An 18,648-nucleotide genomic window follows, 5' to 3' on the forward strand; every position below is an offset into this window, starting at 1 on the left:
TGCGGAGGAGATGTAGCAAAAAGGGTAGATGCTGAGTGAAGACCCTCTGACATGTGGCCAGGCTTATCCTCTGAAAGGACCATCACACTAGTGCCTACCTGGGTGGACTTGCAGTAGACAATCTCCATTTTAAAAAAGAAAAAGAAGGAGAAGAAGAGGGAAAAGGAAAAGAAGTATCAGAAGGAGAAGAAAAAGAAGTATCAGAAGGAGAAGGAAAAGAAGAAGAAATTGAGATGAGGAAGAAAAAAGAAGGAAGGAACTAGGAAGGGAAGGTGGGGAAAAGGAAGAAAAGGGAAAGGGAGGGAAGGAAGGAGAGAAGACATGAGGGAATGAGGAGAGAGGAAAAAAAGTAGAGCTTCTATTCATAATGGTCAAACTATCAAAATGCCCATCAACAACAGAATGTAAACTTCATCAAACTGTACACTTAAGATATGTCCATGGCCACTTTTCTGTATTGTGTTATATATCAACTGAAACTGCTAAAAGGAAGAGTTCTCACTGGCTTCTTATGCCCCAAAAACAGCAAGTAAAAGCTGAGGCTTACGGAAATCAATCCTGAAATTAGGCCACCAGGATAATCCATGGGGCAAAAAGAAAACAGAAAAATGCTTCAAAAACACCTAATTGAAGCCTGGTGACTTTGTCTACAAAGAAACACATTATTTTCATCACTAGAAGTAAGCTTTTATTCCAGATTCTTTCAATATGCACATTTGCAAAACTGTGGCTTATTTCTCCAAAGGCCTTACTAAATGCCCCACTGTTTACTAAAGAGCCAGTCTTGAAGAGCAAGGGAAAGTTTACAAGCTGCTAATGAGGGCTTAGCACCCTGGGAAGGACAAATAGCTCTACTCAACAGCTCCACAGAGGGAAATTAACCCCTGTGCCTGACAGGTGCCAGCCAGGAAGCGCAGTCCTGCATTGATTGCTAGGTAGCTAGAGCAGGAGGAGGTCTGGGTGAATTATCATTTCATTGACTCAGTGCAAGAGGTATGCTGGGCTTAGATCACTGGGTTCTCCACAAGTCAAGGCAGATAACAAGAAAACAACACACCATAGTAATAGCTTGATTACAACTGCCCTATGCCACTTTTCCTTTTGACTTAGGGGAAATTGTCTTTGCAGGGAAATTAAGGGGAAGGGACACAAGGAAGACCGGGTCCCATTTATTTGCTTGTTTCACTCATTCAGATAACAAAACTTTTATCAAATACCAACTTTGCACCAGACACCCCTATAGATGCTGCATCTGCAACACTGAACAAGATCTTCAAACTCCTTTTCCACATGGAGTTGATATTCTGGTGGGTGAAACTAAAACACAAATAATCAAATAAGTACCTACTATAACATCAGGTGGGAATAAGGGATAGACCTGATTGGGAGCTGTTGCTTCACAAAAGGGCATCTCATAAATCTCTCCCTAAAGAGCGGGCATTTGTCATGTAGGCCAGAGTAATACATTCCTATTTTTTCTTATGTTATTGAAAATCATTGGAAGACTTTAAGCAATGGAATGATGGCCGGGCGCGGTGGCTCAAGCCTGTAATCCCAGCACTTTGGGAGGCCGAGACGGGCGGATCACGAGGTCAGGAGATCGAGACCATCCTGACTAACACAGTGAAACCCCGTCTCTACTAAAAATACAAAAAAAAAAACTAGCCGGGCGAGGTGGCGGGCGCCTGTAGTCCCAGCTACTCGGGAGGCTGAGGCGGGAGAATGGCGCAAACCCGGGAGGCGGAGCTTGCAGTGAGCTGAGATCCGGCCACTGCACTCCAGTCCGGGCGACAGAGCGAGACTTCGCCTCAAAAAAAAAAAAAAAAAGCAATGGAATGATATCATCTGACTGTGCTTGTGAAGACTCACTCTGGCCGCCTGTAGATGCATTTTAGGACAAGAGTAGAAGCCTAGAGCTATGGGAAAAAAGAGATGGTAGAGATCAGAGAAGTATATACAGATTTGCAATGTTTTGGAGGCTGAAGCAAAAGGATCGCTAACAGCTTGAGTAGAGGGTTTTGAGGGAGAGAAGGAAATCAAGGAGAACAGCCACTCTTTGGCTTGAGCTGAAGTGGTTAGCGGTACCATTTACTGGAACATTCCTGCCTCTTGATCCCCATGATAAAAAGAACTTTTTGCTTATGGAATGTCCTCTGTCTCTATTGTCTAGAGAAGACAGAACTGGCTTGGACGTGTTCCTAAGAAGCGAGAAATGGCAACCTCATTATTTTATTTCAGCCCTTGTAGACTGTAACTTTGGGAGCACACAATTCATAAATAAATCCTAAGTACCTTATTTATCTCTTTTTTTCCACTTGATTGAAATCCTGGGCACTGAATTCTACTAGGATGATGAATTTGGCTGGAACTTTGTCACATTCATTCAAGACTAATATGGTGTTATCTAGTACAAGAAACAGATGAGAAATCATTGCTGTAGGACTGAAGCTCAGACACGGCGCAAAGGAAACACATGAGACATAAGGAAATCATTGGAACACAGACATTAGACAGTCTTGTGCTGAATTAGACAATGTCTTAGTTCACCCAAAATGTAGTATTTATAGGCATGGCAAGGAATTGGGAATTAACTTGGGCCCACAGTGGTTGTGTTTCAAAGGTGAATTTTCTTAGCACTATTCAAGAGCATTGAACTTTGCATAAGCAACTAATCAACCTAGGAAAAGCATCCAGTCAACAAGTATTTTTTGAGATATTTTTGTCTTCCAAGTACCAAGAAGAGTACAGCGGGGGTCAGAATAAACCAGCTCAGCTCCCTGATGAACTAGGGATCTAAAAGGAAAGACAGTACTGGCAAGGTGATTCTAAATCATGAAATACTTGAAAGGAGAAGTACAGAATGCTGTGGGAGTGCACACCAGGAGACCAACCCGGTGCAAGGAGTCGTGTTGAGACAGGACAGGTGTCAACAAGGCAAAGAGAAAGCAGACACCTCAAACAGAGCCAACAGTCAGGAGCAAGTGGGAAAGAGTGTGGCGAGGAACTCTGAGGAGTGAGGCGTAGTTATCTAGAGGAGAGGGCTTAGGAGAGAAGGACGGACAAAGAGGCAGGAGGCGGCTAAGGCCTGATAAACCACACCTGTTGTTTATTCCAAAGGCAGTAGGAAGCCACTAAGTGGTCATAAGTAGAGGAATCAAGGGCTGGGTTTTTAAAGATCACTCTGGCAGCAGGATGGGAAAGGATGGCCTAGGACAAGTGTGTTCATGGCCAGAGAGGCCAGAGAGGTTCAGGGAGGAGGCTTGATGAGGCAGGGGCAGAAGTGGGGAACTGCAAGAGTTGCTTAGGCAGTAGCATGATGGATAGGTGTGTGCTATGCACAGAGCAGGGCAGAGGTGGGAGCTGTGGCAGGCCAGGAGCCAGCAGGGTCACCAGGATTCCTGGGTTTCAGGCCAGAGCATTTAACTAACATGGAAAACTCCAGAAGTTTACATGAGTCTGTTCATTCAATTCCAGTTTCCACCCTAGGTAATAAGAATGCAGCCTAGAAGGAAATGTAGAATGAAAGTCAAAGAAACCAAAGGAATAGAGAGAAGATCCAAGAGCCTAATAGAAACAGAAAATAAGAGAGAAGGGAAAACATGCAACCAAAAACATATACAATTAAGCCCCCTCACACACCCCCGCCACCCGACAAAAGGAGAGGAATCAACAGCATACATGACTCAGTAGAGTTGAGAGAAGCAAGTGTGGCAACTGCCTGGCCTGTGATTTCTGGATGGCTAGAAGATACAGAGTTATTCTAGCTGGGGGCCCACAGACATAAGGCAAAGGCCAGCGGAGAAAAAAAGATATCAGCTGTGTGGAGATGGAAGCGAATCTTGTGCCCCATGGAGTGAAGTCTTAGACCATGCATGAGAAGGCTGGACATAGAAGCCAGAACACCACATTTGTACCCTCTCTTGCCCATTCTTGGATAGAAATGAAAATACCAATGATTGGCTCTGAAATGCAAAGGTTTTATAAAAAGGGTGGTGTCCAGCGAATCTCAGTGTGCAGTTAAAGGCTTCTTGTTTAATGGTTGACATGTAAGATACCTAATATTTTCTGCTCACTTAACCTCTTAACTCTGAGAATGAAGCAATTGTCCAAGATTGCAGACATGCTCAGGAGTGCTGGCAAAGGGTTAAAATATGTCATCTGTAAGACTCCACGGAACTATTTCCTAGGAGAATTCATGAAAAATGTTACAGATGATGTATTACACCTTGAATGAACCTCTTTGTCCCACAAGTGTGTTTCTCTACTGCTTTGGAGAACCTCCCAGAGGGAGAGAAAATGGGAATTAATTTATTCCAAGAGATCCTATTGTTTAATGACACATACAGTAAGAGATCCAGAATCGCAATCACCCAAACCATGCAAGCAATGGCAAATGCTCAAAAGAAAGATGGGGACATCCAAACGATAGGTAAAGCTTTTTTGCAAAGACATTGGGGAGAGGAATGCAGTGGAATAAAACTCTGCAATGTTAACTGAGGGTTTCCCTTTGCATTTCCTTGAACTATGGAAATTCTCCCTGCCTTGCCCAACTCAGAGTCAGTAATACGCAGTCATTGAGTCAGGGAAGGAACATTACAGTAGGAAAATGAGAAGAAAAAAAGACAGTTTTGAATGAGACTTTGAATATGGCTTTCCTTGTTCAGAATCACAGCCTTCATCTTTCCAGAGACTAAAATTTTGAGCTTGAATCTCCCATGTTCTAAATCCTTCAGGAAATAAAGCCCAGTTTGTTTATTTCTCTGGGTCCCAGGCAGAGAAATCAAGTGAATCCTGCTCCTCAGTTCTTAGCTGTTTACTACAGGCATCAACCAGCCGGTGCAAAACTCCTCTCTGTTTTATTTTTTCCCTTTCATCCGTAATCCCCACTCCATTTCCTAGAGCCCTGCAGGTAACCCACTCTGGAGGGTTTGTTGATCCCTGAATATGCATATATCCTTGTAAAATATCCAGAGCCATTATGTGTATGTTTAATTAATTAATCATAAATTAAGTTATTAATAATAATCTATCCACATTGCCATGTTTACATCTATATTGTGGCTGCTCTCTGTAACCATACACACATGCACACGAAAACCTCAGGGCATCAAATTTATACAACAAACAAGAGATTGGAGGGAAAAATGAATTATGAGCTATGAGCCAGATTGTCTTGCTCCAGACAGGACATCCCTTCTGTGCGCTGCCAGTGCCTTTCTCTGTTCTGGGAGAAGGGAACACAAGAATCCAAGGGGAAGAAAACAGTGAAGACATCAATGAGCATCCTGAGAGAGAAGCTCCTTTTCCTGTCTCCAAGACCAAGACCAGGGGAGTCACAAGATAATCCCAGGTAGGTCCAGAGAATGAGAGGTCCTTCCATATAAGAAGTTTGTGAAAAAGGAGCAAGACCTCAAAGTTTTCTCACGCCTCATTCAGTACAGCAATGAGAGGAATGTCTGCATGGGATGCCTCGGATGCCCTGAGCCCCAATGCCCATGCAGGATGCAGTGTGCTGGGACTTTGCCTTCACTGCTGGGCCAGTCTTGCAGGTTGGGTGGGGCAGGCAGATGTAGCATCAAACACCTGACAATGACCCTGGCCCAACAGCTTTGTGCCTACGGTGTCTCGGCTCTCTGTAGCCCCCAGGATGAGGATGAAACCACAGGGAAAAAGGGAAAGACCATGAATTAACAGAAATTTAATTTCTAACATCCAGCAGAATGGAGAGTCAATAAAAATTAGGTCATAATAGAAATATGAAAAGGTTACATTTTGTGTACAACTGATTTGTTTTGTACCTACTACACACCTCCCTCCTTCCCCAGGGTCATGGGGTTTTTTGTGTTAATTAGAAAATTCAAAAATATTCTAAATCTGGGACAGTTCAGGTCCTAGTAATTCTGGAAACATGATCTTCTGTATACTACAAAACATAAGGTCAAAAGAAGTAGTTCTCTTCCTAAAAAACTAAAGACAGAACTACCATTTCATCCAGCAATCTCACCACTGGGTATTTATCCAAAAGACAGGAAATCAGCATATCAGAGATACTTGTACCCCCATGTTTATTATAGCACTATTTACAATAACCAAAATAAGGAATAAACTTAAATGTTCGTCGACAAATGAATGGATAAAGAAAATGTGGTATATACACAATGGAATATTATTCCCCCATAAAAAAGAATGAAATTCTGTCATTTGCAGCAACATAGATGGAACTGGAGGTCATTATATTAAGTGAAACAAGCCAGGCATGAAAGACAAATGTCACATGTTCTCACTCATGGAACTCACAGAGGTAGAGAGAGTAGAATGGTGGTTACCAGACACTGGGGAGGGAAGAGGGGAAAGGGAGATGAAGAGAAGTTGCTTAAAGGGCACAAAAAATCAGTTAGAAGAAATAAGTTCTAGTATTTGGAAGTACTGTAGGAAAATAATAGTTAATAATTTATTGAATGCTTCAAAATAGAAGAGAAGAATTATAATGTTCCCAAAACAAAGAAAAGATAAATGTTCGAGGCGATGGATATCCCAGTTACCTTGATTTGGTCATTACACATTGTACACGGGTATCAAAATATTACATGTACCCCAAAATATATACAACGCTTATATATCAATAAATTAAATTAAGTTAAATAAACAGGAAGCACCAGGAGGAACTCCTGATGCATTTTATGCTTAAAACAAAAAATCCTAGGTCTTTCCATAGACAAACCCTAAGAATGATGATAAATGTAGTGGAAACAAGGTCTCTTGGTGCTCCAAATATCGTTTCCCAAAACAAAAGAACAGGATATCCCAGAGTAAGGGCTGACTCTGGGCCTGAAACAGGGTATGTGGAAGAGGTGCCTTCAACGCACTGTCACACTGGAAAGCAAGGAAGCCATCAAAGACAGCAGGGTGTTTCAAAAGGACTCAGAAATCAACTTATGAGGCCCCCACTGGTCAAGGATGGCACAAGGTGAGCATGAGTAAGGACACTAACTATAACAGACAGAAACATACCAAATATATTTCATCCAGAATTTCATAACGACACTGCAAAATCATTGATTGCCTTTGAAGACCAGTAAACCAATCTGTCTGAGTAAAGAGAAAGAGTCAAGCATATACCCTGCCTTTCCTACACAAAGAGAAAAACCAGACATTATGTCCCCCATGGAAGAACCAACCCCACCTCTAAAATAACCTTGTCAAAAAGTGTGAATCTTAGTCCATTTAAGCATTTGGATCTAATACCAGCTCATATGAAATCCAAGTAACAGAAGAACGTGTTACCACAGGTCTACAACTGGGGAACAAACCAGGGGAAGCCCTGAAGGTTAAAAGGTAAAGAGCAAGGGAAAATATACATTAAAAAAGATATTATAGGCATGTTAGCAAATCACAGCATATGGGTCTTAGTTGATACTTATTCAAATAAATAAAAGGTTAAAAATTACAGTACAATCAGGGAAATGTAAATACTCACTGGATATTTCGTGATGTTGAGGGAATATTAAAGTGAGATAATATAGTATTTTTATTTAAAATGGGGAACCTATGTCTTTAGAAACATGTATAGATAAAATAATATGATGCTTGGAATTTGCCTCAAAATAACCTGGAAGGGAGGTGCTATGCATTGGCTCTGTATTGCTGCTCAAATCTCATGTTGAATTATAACCCCCAGTGTTGGAAGTGGGGCCTGGTGGGAGGTGACTGGATCATGGGGACAGATTTTCCCCTTGGCACGGTCCTTGAGATAGTGAGTTCTCATGAGATCTGGTTATTTAAGAGTGTGTGGTACCTCCCTCAATTCCCTTCTTCCTCCTGCTCCAGCCATGTGAGATATCTCACTCCCCCTTTGCCTTCCGCCATGATTGGAAGCTTCCAGAGGCCCCTCCAGAAGCAGAAGTTGCTATGCTTCCTGTACAGCCTGCAGAACCGCGAGTCAATTAAACTTTTTTTGTTTATAAATTACCCAGTCTCAGGTATTTCTTTATAGCAATGTGAGAACAGACCAATACAGGAGGTGCTGGAGGTACAGAGAATATGAGATTGTTCATAAGTTGATTGTTGTTAAAGCAAATTGGTGCACACATGGGAGTTCATTATACTCTATTGTTGTACATAAGTATTTGAATTTTTCCATAATAAAAAGTTTGTGCATAAAAAGATTTTTTAGTATGGGAAGTTGTTTTTCAAGTTATAAGATAATCACTCCTACTCTCCTGAGTGAAGAAGCTGTATTCGTCAGGGTCCTCCAAAGAAAGAGAAGCAGTAGAAATATAGAGTTATACAAGAGGGATTTATCATAGGAATCAGCTCATGTGATTATGGAGACCGAGAAGTCCACCACCTGCTGTCAGCAAGCTGGAGACTCAGGAAATCCGGTGGTACTCATCAGTCTGAACCCAAAGCCTGAGAATCAGGAGTCCTGATGTCCGAAGGCAGGAGAAGATTGGATGTTCCAGCTCAAAAAGAAAGAGTGAATTCACCTGTCCTCTACCTTTTTGTTATATTCGAGCCTTCAACAGGTTGATAATCCCCACCTGTATCGATGACAGCACTCTTCTTTACCCTCTCTACTAATTCAAATACTGATCTCTTCCAGAACACCCTCATAGACACACTCAGAAATAATTTTTTATCAGCTATCAGGGTATCCCTTAACCCAGTCAAGCCGACATACAAAATTAACCATCACAGAAGCCTAATGAAACACGAGGGTGGAGACACATCCTGGGTTGTTCTGTGTGTTCTAACACCAAGGCTGTTTGGGGGGTCTGAGGCAGGAACCCCACTTCAAAGCTTTGCTATCAGAACTACAAGAGCCAGACACATCCGAAAGTCGGCACTGACTACCAACCTTCTTCCATGACAGCCAGGGTCAGATTCAGCAGGGCTGACAGTCCAGGGAGGTTGTTCCTTATAGTAACAATTTTCTTTTTGTTAAGAAACTACAATATATGTAGTCTGCTCGTTCATATATATAAATATTACTTATCAAAATAGTAATATTTTATTAAGTTTTAATAATTAAAACTCTGACCTCTGAGTGAAATGCAAATTCCTAGGTCTAATAGATAAGGATTGCAGAATAAAGTATAGTCGAATTTCTTTTTTAATCCAAAAGAAAACTATTAAGAAGTAAATATCAACTAAAAGTCAAAGGAGAAAAGAATAAGTCCTAAGTTCATGGATAGAACTTATATTTTCAACCATATCATCAGGGTATAAAAATATTGATAAGCAGCTTAAGGTCTACTGAGAAGAAAAATAATTGGAAAACTCTAGAATTATACATGTTTGTTCTTCCATTCTCAACTTTCATTGGCTTTTTATCAAATTCCAGTGACCCATACCTTGGTAGCACTTCCTTAAATTAGTGAAAAGAAATGTAAGACAGACTATTTGAAAATTAAAATAAATAAGAGCAAAGTCTGTCTTATGCATTTGGTGAGTAGGTTTATGGAATTCAGTATTCCCAGGAGGAAGGAGAGCTGTGAGGCCATTCGCAGATGACAGAATCATAAAGAATTATTAAGAAAGATTTTGGCTGGGCCAGTCTTTGTCCTGAGTTTGATATCATAGCCTCCAAGAAAAATGACCTTAGACTTCACCCACAGTAACAATCTGAATATGACTTCTTCTGAGAGAGTTGATCCTAAAGAAAGATCCAGTGCTAAATAAAGATCTCATTATAGATCATTATAGATCATTATAGATCATTCCTTCAGTTAAAGTCACCTTCCGTCCATCCTTGTCAGAAAAGATATTTCTGGAACATCACAGATCGCAATAACATGGCCAGATAAGAATATGATCCCAAGAGATTCCTCCTATCCACCCCCACCAATAACCAGTCTAATACGCTTTCCCTGAAGTGTCTTCCAACCAGTTCACATGCTCCAGAAGCTGCCCATCCTGCCCATTGCAGCTCCCTGTTTCTGTTCTATTTCCAATCACTATGCTGGAAACATGAGCCCTTCTCTAGACCATCAGAGAGAGCTCCTCGACCCCTTCTCCCAGATGTCTTTTACATCAGGCAAGAAGGCATGGCAAATGGGTCATTCACATTTAACTCCAACAAAGTCCACAACAAAAAGCAGGGGTTGTCAATGGCATTCGTATGTAGAAAGTCCCTAGTATTCAGACTTGCTTTTTCGATAACTATTACCCACAAAATATCTACTCAAACTGTGGGACATTGGCTGATGTCAAAATTCTTTCTGAATGACTGTGAAGTCTGCCCATACAGTTTATACCCATATAATAGTGAAGGCTCACTCTCCACATTTTCTGTGAAATTAACAACTTTGAGAACTTGCAATCTACCAGCATTCCCAGCAGCTAACTGTAGGTAATCGATAGGATGTCTTATTTATTTAGTAGTTTTTATTCTAGCCACCAAATCTCTTTTAAAAAAAGAAATGCTTCTAAAACTAATATTTACTTGTTCCTCCAGAAATACTTTAATTGGCTTTGTGAAATCAATGGTTCCCTTGATAACTGATAAAAGAGTGTCTTTTTTCCCTGTCCTGGCAATATCTTGCTTTAAATAACAGGACAGATCATTCTTTCACAAATATGAAAAACAGATTTTCGGAAACAAGCTTATTTTATTAAGCCATGTTATTTAATTTTATCTGACATTTGCAAGTCATTTTTGCTAGTAAGCACTCTACATTAATACCTTGAGTTCACATAGAGTTTAACAATAATGAATTTCCTATCAGAGAAAAGGACAATATATGTTTGGCAGAAGCCAAAGTCATGAAGAATTAACAGTTATCAAATCCCAAAGGGGAAACAAATTCCCTTTGCTCCTCTCTTGCCAGCTGTCATGAATCCAATTTGCACTTTCAAAATTCTGCCTGTTATCCAGATTCGGGAATGAGAGGACTAGCAATTTAGCATACTCGTGTCCAACCATACCAAATGCAAACATTTACACACACCCATTTGCCACCAAGGTAGAAAAAGGGTATCAGCTTAAACGATTTTTATATCAAACATACCTAGAATGTACCACAGAGAATAAGTTATTTTCATATGCTTAAGTAGATATAACAAAAACCAATCTCAAATTATAAATTCAATGGATTCCTGAAAAAATTGTACTACATGAAAATCTCCTTTCCCATTGACTATTTTATTTTATTTTATTTTGAGATGGGGTTTCACTCTGTCACTCAAGCTGGAGTGCAGTGCTGTGATCTCGGCTCACTGAGACCTCCAACTCTCAGGCTCAAGCAATCCTCCCATCTCAGGCTCCCAAGTAGCTGGGACCACAGGCATGTGCCACCACGCTCAGCTAATTTTTGTTTTTTGTTTTGTTGGTGGTGGTGGTGGTAGTGGTGGTGGTTGTTTCACCATGTTACCCAGGCTGGTCTCGAACTCCTGAGCTCAAGTGATCCATCCACCTCGGGCTCCCAAAGTGCTAGGATTACAGGTGTGAGGCACCCCACCTGGCCCATTGACATATATTTTTAAATACATAAAACAAGGTTCAAAGTTTTAAAATGCAGGAATCAAGCAGTAATACAAACAGCAAATATCAAACAATAATAGATTTTAAGGAAGAGTGTTCTTTCTTATAAGCATAACTCACGTGAAAATACACTTTGTGTGGGCCTTAAAATCTCCACAACTTTTCTGGGCCTTCAGAAATACTGCTTCATCTGCATAGAGCCATGTCCACCTGAGAAATTCCTACTCAACCATAAAGGCACAACCCAAGTATCACTGCCTCTACAGATCCAGGTTTTCCTGCCCTGTGATCCTTTAAGAAAAAAATGTCAACACCTTTCCATGAACCCCAAGGCAGAATGAGGACTTTCCTTTCTCTCCTGGCCCCTGAGAATTCCTCCTTGGTAGCCTTGAGCACAAGCATAGGTTGTTGTCATCATTGCTGAAAGCTGGTATCTTTCAGGACCATGTATATCCTTTGGGAGGAGATACTCAATGCACCTTTGGGGTTCAGTGCCTATATACGTGCCCGGCATCTCACTGGTGCTAAGTAAACATTTATAAAATGAGTGACCAAAAAAATGAAGAAATTAAAAAATGTTAAATGGTATCTTGAATTCTTAAAAGCTTATCATAGATACCCCATAAACTGGCCTCAATGGTGAATTCAGAAACATTTCCAGTTACCAGGTTCCTTAGATCTCCTGGCATCAATTCAGGGGGGTACTTTTAGTTTGGTTGCTCTTAGTAAACCCTGAGCTCTCTGGTTTCAGAAAGGATCCACAGACTTTCAAGACCCTGAGGTGCTCATCAGTTTACATCAGGGTGACTCAACAAGAAGCTAGAGCCCAGGGACACCCCACTTAAGAATATCTTAATTGGCAGGCATTTTAAACTGATTTCCCAGCTGATTAATGAGTACTACCAGAGGGATTATGTAATTTACAGAGCAGGAACAGCTCTGGAACTGAAGGTTGCTAATTAAAGGTATGTGCAACATCCCAACAGCAAATTCAGCCAGGCATGGTGGCTCATGCCTATAATCCCAGCGCTTTGGGAAGCCCAAGCTGAAGGATTGCTTGAGCCCAGGAGTTCAAGACCGGCCTGTATAACATAGTCAAAACCCATCTCTACCAAAAAATATTTTTTAAAAAACACTAGCCAGGCACGGTGGCACGTGCCTGTAGTGCCAGCTACTTGGGAGGATCTCTTGAGCCAAAGAGGTCAAGGCTGCAGCGAGCTGTGATTGTGCCACTGCACTCGAACAGCAAATTCTAAAGCAATGCAAAGAAGACTGCATATCAAGGGCCAGCACATCCTCCCAAGCAGGCCATGTGGTGCCCAAGTCACATGCTCATGCTGGCAGGAGCTCTCCCCCACAGTTTTTAGAGAGCTGTTTAGACAGACGGCAGAGCATGCACCAGCTTTTAGAGTCTCCCTGATAAAGAGCTTAGGGTTAATGTCTATAGGACTGACATAGTTCTTAAGCTCCACAACTCTCAAGGAACACAAGAAACCTTTGGATATCAAAGGGCTGATGGGTGTTGCGAGGCAGAGCAGCAAGTCAAAAGCCATGAGCAAAACCAGCCACGGAAAATGACCCACAATGCTTTTCTGTAGGCTTATATCATGGAAAATTAAAATCCACTTTAAGCTACACCGAGTATTGATGGAATTGCAACAAACATGACAATAGAGGTTCAATGTTTTCAATAGGTGAAGACAAAATAAGGCCATACTGGAAATAAATTACCAGCAGGCCTCACAAGGGGGTGGGAAATTGGAAAATTCTCTAATGAATATTACATGGCAGACAGAGAAGGCATCTTTCCTTTTGCATATTTTAGTTTGCAAATTATGAACCTAAAAGCTTGATAACCTAGAGTCCATATTCTACCTGTCAACCTTCAGATGAGAAAAGGGCTTTTATATTATCCAACATTCTGGAATCTGCTTAATGCAACCACCATAGCTTATAGATGATGAAGTCACAGATTGGCTTGAACTGAAACAACCTCAGGAAGATATAATGTAAGACAGGCACATGGGACAGTCAGTTGCTAAAAGCGCTTGACATCAGTGGGTGCCCTTGTATATGAATGTTTTTAAGCCCTTCCTGGACACTCAAGTATGCAACTGAAGCACAACATTTTTCCAGTACCCTTTGAATAACTATGTGGCAAAATTTGTTTACAGAATTTATTTCAATATATCTTAAGAATTCCTAACTCAGCTGAATTAAAATTTTAATTGCTCTTTCTTCTTTCTGCCTCTATATTCATATTTTGCTATCAGTTTCCATTTATTCAAATTGCTATACAGCTCTGCAGTGTTCACCATTACCAAGAATTATTGCCACTTTATTTATTTGTTTATTTATTTATTTACTGAGATGAAGTCCTGCTCTGTCGCCCAGGCTGAAGTGCAGTGGCGTGATCTCAACTCACTGCAATCTCCGCCTACCGGGTTCAAGTGATTCTCTTGCCTCAGCCTCCCCAGTAGCTGGGATTACAGGCACACACCACCACACCCAGCTAATTTTTTTGTATTTTTAGTAGAGACGGGGTTTTACCATGATGGCCAGGTTGATCTTGAACTCCCACCCTCAGGTGATCCAACCACCTCAGCCTCCAAAAAGTGCCGGGACTACAGGCATGACACACTGCGCCTAGCCTATTGACACTTTCCAACAGCAAGGTCCAGATTTTGAAAATCTGAAGAGTTTATGTACCTACTCAACAAAATAGACACAAACAGATGTTTACAGCTGCTTTTATTAATCTTCTTTATTCCATGGTTTCAGCCAATGCATATAACTAAAAACTGGTATCATATAAGCTACTAGGTTTTGAATCTGCAATTTCTAATTATTATTAACAAACTCTCCCAGAGAAAATTATGAAGACAGATGTATTAGTTTTCATGTTGCTAGAAAGAACTGCCTGAGGCTGGGTAATTTATAAAGGAAAGAGGTTTAATTAACTCACAGTTCAGCATGGCTAGGGAGGCCTCAGGAAACTTACAATCATGGTGGAAGGGAAGGGGAAGCAAGGCACCTTCTTCACAAGGCAGCAGGAAGAAGAAGTGCCGAGTGAAGGGAAGAGTCCTTATAAAACCATCAGATCTCGTGAGAACTCACTCACTATCATGAGAACAGCAGACGGGAAACCTCCCTCATGATTCAATTACCTCCATGTGGTCCCTTCCTTGACACATGGGGATTATGGAGATGACAAGATGAGATTTTGTTGGGGACAAAAAGCCTAACCATATCAACAGTCTTCTACTTTCAAACAAAATAAACATCCCTGTGTACATGTATTTGGGATTGCAGAAAGCAAATAACTTTGAATACAACTTAAATAACATATTCCTCATGATGACAGGATTCCCGAATATACGTAAGATGTCCTTAAATGTACTTCACTTTTAGATATATTCTTCAAAATTTTATTTCTAATATTTCAATCATTCCTCTTAATAGTTTGTTTGCTTTTCATACATGAATACACAATTGACAAGATTTAAAGTCATGCATGCCTAAGGTTAACTCATCAATAAATTTTCCATTTTTTTCTCCAATTTTATGAGTTTTTAACCTACATTTCTTATCACAGTTATTAGCATTTGAGTATTAGCATTTTTCACTTAATTCTATATATTAAAGCCAAAATTCTGGAAATAAATAATTGTTCAAATACTGCCTTTCAGTCAAAGATAGCAAAGTAGCTACAGTCGAAAGCTCTTGTCAAAGGCAACATGGCACACACAGCTCATTCAGCAGCTGACATCTGAAGTCTGCCTTGAAATCATCAATATCTCCAAGTGTGAGTAAATTTAAATCCAGAGACCATCTGTACTTCCAGGTGATGGTAGGACACAGTGACCCAAATCACTGGGCCCCTTCTGCCCTGCAGCCACACTGGGACATTCCCAGTTACTCACAAAGACCATGCTCTCTCAAATTCCAGCTTTCACACAAGCAGCTTCCTCAGCCTAGAACAACCTTTTCCCACCCATCTTCTCCAGTTTTCTTCTGGGGTATTCCTGCTTTCAGTTCTCAGCTTAAATGTAGCCTTCCACAAACCTCTAGATCAAACTCTGCATCCTCCAACATCACTCGCACCTGAGGCTCGGCAACTCTCCCAGGCTTGTAATGATGCTTGGTGGCTACCTTCCTGAAATGACCAACAGCTCCACATGCACAATCTGGAAACCCCTCTCCTCTGTCCAACCCATTCCCATTGCCAGGCACATAACACATGCCCATCTTTGAAGAAATGGATTAAATCAAGTTTAATGAAAAGCTCAGTGAACAGAATTTTTTTCTGAATTAGTAACTTTCCTTTTGTCCTGCTTAAGGAGAAGAGAGAGAGAGACAGTGTCTGCATCGGGGTGAAGCAATACAACTGGGCCATGGAGGTTGTTTACATGGCATTCCAGTGCGACAAGTCTTCTTTCTTACAGACAGGTTTCCAAGGCCAAGCAAAGCAAACCAAGGCATGCTTTGGCCAAACATCTGTGATATTTTGATCCTCATCCATTTCTTCATACCAACAGAGATCTGGCCTCTCTGTGTAGTAGCATCAATGTTCTCTAATATTCCGTGTTGGCCACATGTTCCCCCAAAGCCAAGGAAACAACCCTGTCTTCAGCTGGGAGCTGGAGAGTTGATTCAAATGTAAAGCAGAAATCCAGGTTCCAAAATGAGAGCCACAGTGAGTCCTGCGATTTTCAGTTTTGCAGAAAGGGCAATATAACAAGGATTGATTCTCTGTGATCACCAATGGCCCCTGCGTTAGTCTGTTATGCTGCTATAAAGATCTGCCTGAGACTAGGTAAATTAAAAAGGAAAGAGGTTTAATTGACTCACAGTTCAGGGAGGGAGCTGGGGAGACCGCAGGAAACTTAACAATCATGGTGGAAGGGGAAGCAAACACATCCCTCTTCATATGGCGGCAGGAAGGAGACAAATGAGAGCGAAAGAGGGAAAAGCCCCTTATAAAACCATCAGATCTCATGAGAACTCACTATCACAAGAACAGCATAAGGGTAACTACCCCCTTGATCCCATCACCTCCCACCAGGGCCCTCCCACGACACATGGGGATTATGGAAACTACAATTCAAGATGAGATTTGGGTGGGGACACCTCCCAACCGTATCAGCCCCCTTCTCAGCTCGCAGATACACAAAGCAAACAACCAAAACCACAGGTAAGGAATTCCATATGCTTTATCTTAAACAATTTAAATTTTCATTTAAATATATTTAATTATATAAATAATTGTTTATATAATTATATTATATTTATATATTTATATCTTATATACTAATTTATACTTATATTTTATATATATTTATATTTAATGATATATTTATGGCCGGGCGCAGTGGCTCACGCCTGTAATCCCAGCACTTTGGGAGGCCGAGGTGGGTGGACCACAAGGTCAGGAGATCGAGACCATCCTGGCTAACACGGTGAAACCCCGTCTCTCCTAAAAATACAAAAAATTAGCCAGGAGTGGTGGTGTGTGCCTGTAGTCCCAGCTACTCAGGAGGCTGAGGCAGGAGAATGGCGTGAACCCAGGAGGTGGAGCTTGCAGTGAGCCGAGATGGCGCCACTGCACTCCAGCCTGGGCAACAGAGCGAGACTCCATCTCAAAAAAAAAAAATTATATATTTACATATTTATGATATATTATATAATTACATAAATATATAATAAATTACATTTATATAATCATATAACTATATTATCATAAATAATTATTTCCCAAGTTAAAAATAAAAAAGGGAGGAGTAATAAAAGAAATATGAGGTCCAGGCAAGGTGGCTCACTCCTGTAATCCTAGCACTTTGGAGGGTGGAGTTGGGAGGATTGCTTGAGGTCACGAGTTCAAGATCAGCCTGGGAAACAAGGCAGGACTCTGCCTCTACAGAAAACTTTAAAAATTAGCCAGCGTGGTACCATGCAACTGAAGTCACAGCTACTTGAGAGGCTGAGGCAGGGGGCTCACTTCAGCCCAGGGGTTTGAGGCTGCAGTGAGCAATGACCATACTCCAGCCCAGGGGACAGAGCAAGACCCGCTCTGAAAAGAAAAAATAAAGAAATATAAAACTTGCTTCTAAGACAATAATATTAACAATGAGCTTTTTAAACAAATATTTTCTAAAATACATCGTTCAGCAAATTCTTTTTTATCCAAATTTTTCTACTGAGAGCTAACTTGATATTGCTGCAGAGGTTCTGAAGCTTGGCTCTTTGCCTCCAATTAGGGGTCATTGTACCTGAGTCACCAGCAGGTACGGGAATACCAACAGGCCTCTGCCTCAATGCGGTAACATAAAGCAATACAGAAACAATTTTTGGCTTTGCTGCAAATGTGCATAATGGAAAGCAAATATTATTAAAAAGACAATCATTTTTAGTGATTAAAATAATCCAAGGCAGAAAAAATTTCTCCCATAAGTTTCTAAGTTCTCATTTATCATCGTTTTGCCGCAAGAAGCCAGAGTAATTTTATTTTTCCTGACTTCTATTAAAAAGATCAATACATATGATTCCAAAGAGTCTCGGCTCATGAAAAGATGGAGCAGGCCTGTAATCACATATGAAAGTATTGGTTGTCATTAGCAGAAAGATTGATCTGAAAAGACAGCCAGCCCAGAGTGAAGGGACTTAAAAATTTCCATTGGACTGCCCAGCAACTTTCACCTTCCAGATAATTAAATACAGATAACAGATTACCATATTAGAGGAAAGAATTGGATTGGGGATATTCAGTGGATACCCACTTTAGCAAAGCAATACGAAATCTTTCAATAATGATTTTGTCTGATGCAAAAAACATTAATGCTGCCTGACAGTACAAAGTTATTGTTCAAGGTACACTTAAGTCAAAGTTGTTGGGTAAAATTCTTATAGTTACCTGTGGCTTCAGAGGCTCTAATGAATGCACATGGTCAGTTGACTTTTTAAAACAGAGCTAAGGAACAGAGTCAGACAAACTCCATGGGCTTATTCAATGAACAGAAATTCTTTCCACTTTCTTCAGTGAGTTATTGACATGACCCTTGATGATGATTGTATAAAACTCACAAGAACTGAACTCATAGCTGTGCAAAGGGCTTTCTTCACTCCATAGCTCTTCTTTCCAGAAATCTACTTATGGTATAGTAAAAATG

The sequence above is a fragment of the Rhinopithecus roxellana genome, chromosome 13 (assembly GCF_007565055.1).
Source record: "Rhinopithecus roxellana isolate Shanxi Qingling chromosome 13, ASM756505v1, whole genome shotgun sequence".
In the NCBI taxonomy this organism is placed as follows: Eukaryota; Metazoa; Chordata; class Mammalia; order Primates; family Cercopithecidae; genus Rhinopithecus; species Rhinopithecus roxellana.